Source organism: Pinus tabuliformis, chromosome J, assembly GCF_031772625.1.
Source record: "Pinus tabuliformis cultivar Carrire ecotype Pingquan chromosome J, CPIR1, whole genome shotgun sequence".
Classification (NCBI taxonomy): Eukaryota; Viridiplantae; Streptophyta; class Pinopsida; order Pinales; family Pinaceae; genus Pinus; species Pinus tabuliformis.
This window is the reverse complement of record NC_142295.1, coordinates 652,350,941-652,359,974: the sequence shown is the minus strand read 5'-3', so window position 1 is coordinate 652,359,974 and position 9,034 is coordinate 652,350,941.

Genomic DNA, 9,034 nt, shown 5'->3' with positions numbered 1-9,034 from the left:
CTGATGATGAGAAGTTGATCAAATATTACAAAGAGGATCTTCCAAGATAATTCGAGATGAAGGACATGGGGCTCATGCATTATTTCCTCAGTTTGGAAGTATGACAAGGAGATGGGGAACTGTTTTTCTCTCAGGGAAAGTATGCCAGTGAGATACTAAAGAAGTTCCACATGGAGAGTAACAAACCCATGGACACTCCTCTAGCAAGTAGTTGGAGGAAAGAGGATGCCACTTTAGGTTAGAAAGTGGAGGCTACCATTTACAGGATACTTGTGGGTTCACTTATGTATTTGGTGAACACACAACCAAACATGTGTTATGCAATTAACCAACTTACTCAAGAAATGGTTAATACAACTAAAATTTATTGGAAGGTAGCAAAGCATGTGTTGAGATACCTCAGAGGCACCACCGAGTTTCATCTTTGGTACAAATGAACAGAAGGAGTGAAGTTGCAAGGCTTCACATATTCAAATTGAGAGGGGATTCCATCAGACAGGAAGAGCACATCAGGAGGAATTTTTAGTGTTGGGTCAACAACAATTTCTTATTATAGCAGGAAGGAGAGATTTGTTGCACTCAGCTCAATAGAAGCAGAGTACATGGTTGCAAGTCAAGCAACATGTGAGGCAATCTGGATGAGAAAGATTCTTGTTGGGTTATTTGGTCATATGATGGATCCTACTGTGATTTACTATGATAATTAGAGTTGTATCAAACTCTATGAGAATCCTATATTTCATGATCGATCTAAGCATATCGACATCTGGTATCACCATCTACGAGATTGTGTGCAGAGGCAGATTATGTTGTTTGAGTGCATTACTACAAAGGAAAAAGATGAAGATATTTTGACAAAGGATTTGTCAAAGGAAAAATACAAGTTCCATAGAGGTAGGATAGGGGTGTCATATAATCCCTTTCTTGCTAAGAGGGAGTGTTGAAAATGCAACAAGAAAATCTACTTTTGACTTTGCCTTGGTCAAACTAGATTAAAATTCGAATTTCAATTTCAGTAAAATACTTGGAGGTATTTAATTGAGGTGACTTGGAACTTTTCACTCAGCTAACTCAGTTAACTCAAGTATGAGACACTTGATTTCAGTTTAGTATGATTGATTGCTAATTTCTAGCAATTTATTTTAGTTGATTTGAGTTATTGTGAGTTAAACTAGTTCTAATTGTTAGAGAACTAGAGGGGGTGTGTACCATTGTGGAGGATCTAATAGTGGGGGTGTGTACCTCAGTGATCAACCAGTTACTTATCAATCAAACCGGAATAATTGACACATGCAGATGACTTGATTTACCCCATTAAGATTGGAGTTCAAGGGTAATGTACTATTAGTTGTAAACTGTTCTGAAGTGTACATTTGGTGCATGCAGTTAGAGAAGGGCCTAAAGGAATTACACAATTCTCTCCCTAATTAATAGCAGCTAATTCCTTAAGGAACAACACAAGGAAATAGGAGCTTGGTAGATAGGAAAATTTGTTAAGTGTTGGCCCAGGGTCAGTCTGTGAAGCAATGAGATAGACTATACTAGTACGGAGGTTGATGAGGCTTGAGCAAGAATTGTATTTCTTCTCTATTTTTTTATTAATGCAATACAAATAGGAAGGGGTTTTGAGCAGTTTCTTTCCCCTAGATAATTATCTGTGTTTGTGTATTGATTCATGTCGCATGTATATGATTTCCTTTCTCGATCGTGAATTTCTTTTTGCAGATGAGTAGAGTATATTCAAGTTTTATGTTTTTAGTAAAGTACTTGAGCAATTTGAATCTACATAGAATTTATACATTAGGTATTGTGGTCCTCTAATTTTCACTTGTTAAGTAAAGGGCTTCCCAACCAACAAGAATTTTGTTTCAAAAAAGAAAATAGTATTCTCTTTCCTCACTATTATCCATTGTGCAATAAACTATGAAAGCTAACTACTTGAACCCTCCACTATTCCTAGGATAACTAGGGTGAAAATTAAAGGATTGGGATAACCTGTGAGTCTTAAAAATTAGCCATCCTTTTCTTCGTACAAAATCTCAAGCGAATTTTTGTTTAGAGATGAGATCAGTGGAGAAATAAGGTTCTAAAAATCTAACTTTTTTCTCTACAAGTTTAAAATTATGTATATATCACAACAATCTTATTTTCACGTGATATATCATACCTCTCTTTTTTATGAAGGTATAAATAACTTTATAACATCATGAACCTAATTTTCACCTAGGTTATCTCAATAGGTCAATTATAACTTTATAAACAATTAGAACCTGGTTTTCACCTACTTGTAAGGATTTATGATTTTATAAGATGAAAGTGAAAGACCATGCATGTTTCACCTTGAAGTAGTTGCAAACTAATCTCATTTATGAATATTGTCTTTTTAGATATACTTAAACCAAATAGTAGTATAAAAAATATGTTTGAAAGCAAATAAATTATGTAAATGTTGAGAATAATGTAAATAAATATATGATAACTAACATTTTTCTTTTAATGATAATTAGTGAATCAATAGCTTTGGAGGATTGTTCTTGGTAAGACCCAAGCTCGAAGCACAATGGCTACAACTATTCACCTCAATACCAAGATGTTCAAATTTTCTTGCCCCTGTGGGCTTATAGTAATTACTCATTGTGAGGATGAACCAAATTAGATGGTTTGAAATGTAGACCAACAAATGACAATGTGATTAATCCGAAAAAACATTTGCTAAATCAATATGGATCACAAAAGCCCGAAATCAATAATTTTTAGCATGTTCAAATTTTTGCTGCATAGGCTAAAATGTCTCTGGAGAATAAAACTCAGGTGGAGGGGGAAGTAAAGCCGTTATCTTCCACTCATGCTATTTTCCTTTGAAAATGTATAATAATTAACTTCAAAATAATTAAAATTTCATAAATTATTTAAGTTGAAACTATTTTTTGGTTTTGGAGTAAGATTTTTAATTGTTTCTAATTTGTTAAAACTTGTTTTATTTAAACATAAAAATATAAATTAATAGCCCAAAACTCATAAATACATGTCTTACAACTATTGGTAACTTATTTTAAGTTCATAGTATTTTTTAAATGTGTAGACTAACTATTAGATGAAATGGCCCTATTTCAAGTACTTTTTCTAGTCAATTTTGCCTAAAATATGATAAATATTTTTAAGAATTATAAGTTTAAGTGGCCTACTCTACAATTTTCAAGTGCATCAGGGTTTTTTTTAGGGTGATGAATCCATTTATGCATTAAAAAGTGTTGAAATTTGGTTAGCTCAGAAGGTATTTCCGAGTGGAGAAAACCCACAAAAAGAGATTTTGTTGGGAAAAGTACCTAAGGTTTGGGGTTTTGGACCCAAATTTGTGGGCTTGGAACCTAAGTAATTAATATTTTATTCTAATTTGTGATTGAGTGGTGAAGTGAGGATTTCTTTAAAGACCAAGAAGATCCCCAAGACACTCACACGATAGTTATAAATATAGGCCAAAGGAGAGGCCTAGTCACAAGTGTGATGGATTACGTTTGTGGAGAAGATCAAGTCTAGAGGAGTAACAATCTAGAAAAGGATGCTGAGTTTAGCAAGTTTGTTAGGATAAGGTCAAGTATATTGTTTTGTGATTACAGAAAGGGTTGGTTTAAGGTTTTGGTTGGTCTAATGAAGAGGTTTGAGTCATAAAATAGGGTTGGACAGTGTCTTGGTTAGGTTACAAAAGGAAAGAACCATCCGTAAACCTGAAATAGAGCTTCAGGGTTTTTCCGTGTGAAATAGGGCTCTGAGGTCTATTAGAGAGCCTGAAGGTTACTTAAGGAAGGGTTGATAAATCTCGGGAATTGAGAATAGGGTAGATTGAGGTGTTATATGGCCTCCTCAAGGTGGGTCATTAAAGCTACAGGGTTTTCTAGCACATAGGAAGTAGTCTGAGCCCTGTATTCATGGAAAATAGGGTTCTAGAGTAGGCTAAGAGCCTCAATCCCGAAGGACAAGGTTGGATGAGGGAGGATGAGAGCCTCAGAGATGAAGAAGGGTTGGACAATGGCCTAGTATCCCTATTTAGGACATGCCATAGAAGTACAAGTGCCAAGTAAAGTTAGCTCAAATTGTTGGGAGGTAGGCCAAGACATACACTAGTGGAAAAGGGTTGTCTGAAGGCTATAGGGATCAATCTGAGGATAGATCAGGAGCCTACAAGATTTTCATAGTTGGTCGAGTTACAAAAGGGGAAGATTAGGGCTACTAGAGGTAGACAATATAAAAGAAGTCTATAGTAGCAAAGGAAGGGTGCTACAACAAGGAACACTAAGACTTGAGTGAGAACTGAAGGTTAATGGAATAACCTAGTTGAGTCAAGTTTTTTTTGGTCATTTTTGTAGCAAAAAGAAAATTGTTTGTATTTGTATCTAGGCAGATGAGGACCTAAAGGATTAGGCCTTAACCCTAGTTGTATCTAGTTGAAGGACATACTTGTATAATTTGTATTATAACATTGTATCAGGGTCTATAAAGCACCATGATCCCTGGTACAAAAGCCCTAAGGTTTTCTTATTGAAGGAATATAAAGGAATGTGTTTTGGGCCTTAAATATTGTGTATTGTTGTTGATCTTATTGTTTTTATATTCCACTGTGAAAATTTCTTTATAGTTTGGAATCTATAGTGTATTTATGTGATTTGCCAAGTCATAGATCATACCTAGGGTGCATGGAGATTCCAAAATGGTATCAGAGCTACTTTGAATGGAAACTAGATCATACTGTGCACAAGTGTCATTTCAAGGAGGGAGTTATGCGAGTGTTGTAGGAAGCAACATTGTTCCCAACTCACAATTAACTAGACATGGAGTAGAAGGTTCAGTAAAGAACATCAAGATGTGGTCTTGACTGGTTTGGTGACGAGTTCGGATGGGAGTTATGGTGGATTGGTGGAGAACTAGGTGCTCAATAGTATGTTGAGTGGTAGATTGCCAACACCATTGATGGAATTCCAATGACTTGTCAAAGTATGTTGAGAAAGTTCAAGTACCTTGGCAATAAGTGCTTTGGCATGTAGGAGGTAGCTTTGTGGATGGCACATTGATCATGAGTTAGTATCTCCATTGGGTTGTACAGTTTCACATCAGGTAGTAGAGCCATGCACATATGAGGTGTTTGTCCTAGGAGGATGAGAACAATTGCATATTTGAGTAGTGATGGTCTAGAGTGGACTAGGCCTAGTGTTCAACCATAGCTCGACACTGATCTTGAAAGGACACAAGTTGAGTTGCAACACTTTCTGGGAAGGAAAGAAAAGTGAGCCAAGAGGAGGTTGTGTAGGCTTTGAGGGAGTTTGGCTTCAGAAAGAAACTTTGAAGGAAAGTTTTTTGCCTAGTGGAAGTCTAACCTTCAAGGTTCAAGCGAGAGAGTGGAGTCTTCCAGACCATGGAAGGAAATTCAAAATCCATGTGAGGACAGTTGTGGTGGTGCAAGGAAAGTTGCAGATCATGCAAGGATACTCATGGATCATATAAAGAAAATTCATGTTACATGGGAGGAAATCATGCACCATGCAATATAAGTCTTGATCAATCACAAAGAAGACATGACACATGTGAGGATAGTCATGGCCATGCAAGGGAAAGTCATGGTTTATGTAAGGAAGTCATGGACATGCAAGGAAAGTCATGGAGTTGGAGATTTCTATGAGAAGGATATGGAATTACCTTCCTCACTGAGAAGGAGTGTTGACATTTGGGTAGGTTGAAATGTATTTTTGAGTGGAGAAAACCCACAAAAAGAGAGTTTGTTGGGAAAAGTACCCAAGTTTTGTGGTTTTCAACCCAAAGTTGTGGGCTTGTAACCCAAGATAATTAATATCTTATTCTAATTTGTGATTGAGTGGTGAAATGATGGTTTCTTGAAGGAAAAATAAGACCCCTAGGACACTCACACAAGAGCGATAAATATAGGTCAAAGGAGAGGCCTAGTCACAAGTGTTATGGAATACATTTCTAGAGAAGATCAAGCTTAGAGGAGCCATAACCTAGAGAAGGAGGTCGAGTTCAACAAGTTTGTCAATAGAAGGTTGAGTAGACTATTATGTGATTCAATTAAGGGCTCGTTTAAGGTACATGTTGGTCTAATGAAGAGGTTTGAACCCTAAAAGACGGCTAAATAGTGTATTGGCTAGGCCACAAAAGGAATGAACCATCAGCAAGCCTCATAATAGGGCTTCTGATCTGCTGGAAAGAGATAAGAAGGGCATCTGAGAGTTGGCTGAGGGTTTTCTTGTGTCTAATAAGGCTCTGAGGGTCTTCTAGAGAGGTTGAAAGTTACTTGAGGAAGGGCTAAGAAGCCCAGGAATTGAGAACATGGTAGACCAAGGTGTTATAAGGCCTCCTGAAGGTGATTCATTAAAGCTATAAGGTCTGCTCGGGCACAAGAAGAAGTCCAACCCATAGATATGTGGCATAGATGGTTCTAGAGTAGGTCAACAACCTCAAAATTAAAGGACAAGAATCAATGAGAGAGGTCGAGAGCTGAAGGAGGGTTGGACAGTGTTCTAGTAGCCCTGGTTAGGGTAGGCCGCATTAGTACAAGTGGCAAGTAAGTCTAGCTGAGAATGTTGGCAGGTAGGTCAAGACCTACATTGGAAAAAAAGGGTTTTCTGGAGGCTACAAGGAGCAGTCCAAGGATAGATCAGAGCACTGCAAGATTGCTATCATTGGATGAGTTGTAAAAGGGGTGTATTAGGGCTACTAGAGGTATAACAAGAGTAGAAAATAAGTTTGTAACAACAAACGAAGGGTGCTACAACAATGTAAAACAATACTTGTGTGAGAATTGAAGGCTAATAGAACAAACCAGGTGAGTCGAGTTCTAATTGGTCATTTTTGTAGGCAACGGACAACCATTTGTATTTGTATTTGGGAAAATGAGGACCTAATGGACTAGGCCTCATACCTAGTTATATCTAGTCGAAGGAAAGACTTATATACTTTGTATTATAACATTGTATTAGGGTTTCTAAATGGCCATGATCCTTCATACCATAACCCTAAGGTTCTATTATTGAAGATCTAATGAGGAATGTGCTTTGGGCCTTAAATCTTGTGGATTGTTGTTGATCTCATTGTTCTTATATTCCACTATGCAAAGTGCCTTATAGTTGGGCATATTTAGTTTATTTATGTGCTTTGATAAGCCATAGATCAGACCTACGGTACATCAAAAATACCAACACAGCATATAGCTAATTTGAAGGGAAACTAGATCAAAGTGTGCACAGGTGTTAGTTTTAGGAGGAAGTTGTGTGACTATTTGAGGAAGTAGCAGTGTTGCCAACTCACATATGGCTAGACATGGAGAAGAAAGTTCAATAGAGAACATGGAGATGTGGTCTTGACTCGTTTAATGATGAGATTAGATGGGACTTTTGGTGGATTAGTGGAGAAACCAGTGCTCAACAGTATGCTGAGTGGTAGATTGTTGACATCTTTGATGGACTTCTGTTGACTTGTCAAAGTATGTTGAGATAGTTCAGGTGCCTTAGAAAGGAGTGATTTGGCATGCACAAGGTGGCTTTATGTGGATGGTAGGTTGGTTGTGAGTTAGTATCTTCATTGGGTTGCAGAGTTCCACATATGGTAGTGGATACATGTGCATATGAGGTGTTTGACCCAAGAGGATGAGAACACTTGAAAAGTTGAGTTATGGTGGTCTAGAGTGGACTCGACCTAGTGTTCAACTATAGCTCAGGACTGACCCTGAAAGGACAACTTCAGTTGCAACACTTTCTATGAAGGAAAGAAGAGCAAGATAAGAGGAGGTTGTGTAGACTCAGAGGGAGTCTAGCTTCAAAGGGAGACTATGAAGGAAAGTGAGCCGCCTAGTGAATTTCTAACCTTTAGGGTTCAAGCGAGATAGTGGAGTCTACCAGGCCATGAAAGGAAAGTGATGAATCATGCAAGGACAATTGTGGTAGTGCAAGGAAATTCATACACCATGTAAGGATAGGGTTCAAGTGAAAGAGTAGAGTCTTCCAAGCCACGTAAGGAAAGTAACAAATTGTTTGAGGACAATTGTGGTGGATTAAGGAAATTCATAGACCATGAAAGGACAATCATGGATCACACAAGGAAATGTCATGGTACATGCGAGGAAAATCAAGCACCATGAAATATAAGTCTTGATCAAGAAAAAAGAAGGCGTGGCACATGTGAGGAAAATCATGGTCATGCAAGGGGAAGTCATGGCTCATGCAAGGAAGTCATGGGTATGCACGAAAAGTCATGAAGCTTGAGATTTCTATGAGAAGGATATGGAAATGCCTTCCTCAATAAGAGGAAGTGTTGAAATTTGGTTAGCTTACAAGGTATTTTCGAGTGGCAAAAACCCACAAAAGAGAGTTTGTTGGGAAAAGTACCTAAGGTTTGGGGTTTGGACCTAAAGTTGTGGGCTTGGAACCCAAGGTAATTAATATTTTATTCTAATTTGTGATTGAGTGGTGAAGTGAGGGTTTCTTGAAGGACAAAGAAGACCCCCAAGACACTCACACAAGAGCTATAAATATAGGCCAAAGGAGAGGCCTAGTCACAAGTGTGATGGACTACATTTGTGGAGAAGATCAAGTCTAGAGGAGTCGTAACCTAGAGAAGGAGGTTGAGTTTAGCAAGTTTGTCAGGGAAAGGCTGAGTAGATTATTCCGTGGTTTAAGAAAGGGTAGTTTTGAGGTATATGTTGGTCTAATGAAGAGGATCAAGCCCTAGAAGAGAGTTGAATAATGTCTTGACTAGGCCTCAGAAGGAAAGAACCATTCACAAGCCTGAAATAAGGCTTATAAGAGGCTGGATAGAGATAAGAAGGGAATCCAAGAGTTAGTTAAGGGTCTCTCTGTGTGCAGCAGGGATCTGAGGGTCTATTAGAGAGGTTAAAGGCTACTTGAGGAAGGGTCGAGAAGCATAACTAAGGTGTTATAGGGCCTCCTTAAGGTGGGTCGATGAAGCTACAAGGTCTGCTAGGGCATAGGAAGTAGTATGAGCCCTAGATCTTTGGCAAAGAGGGTTATAG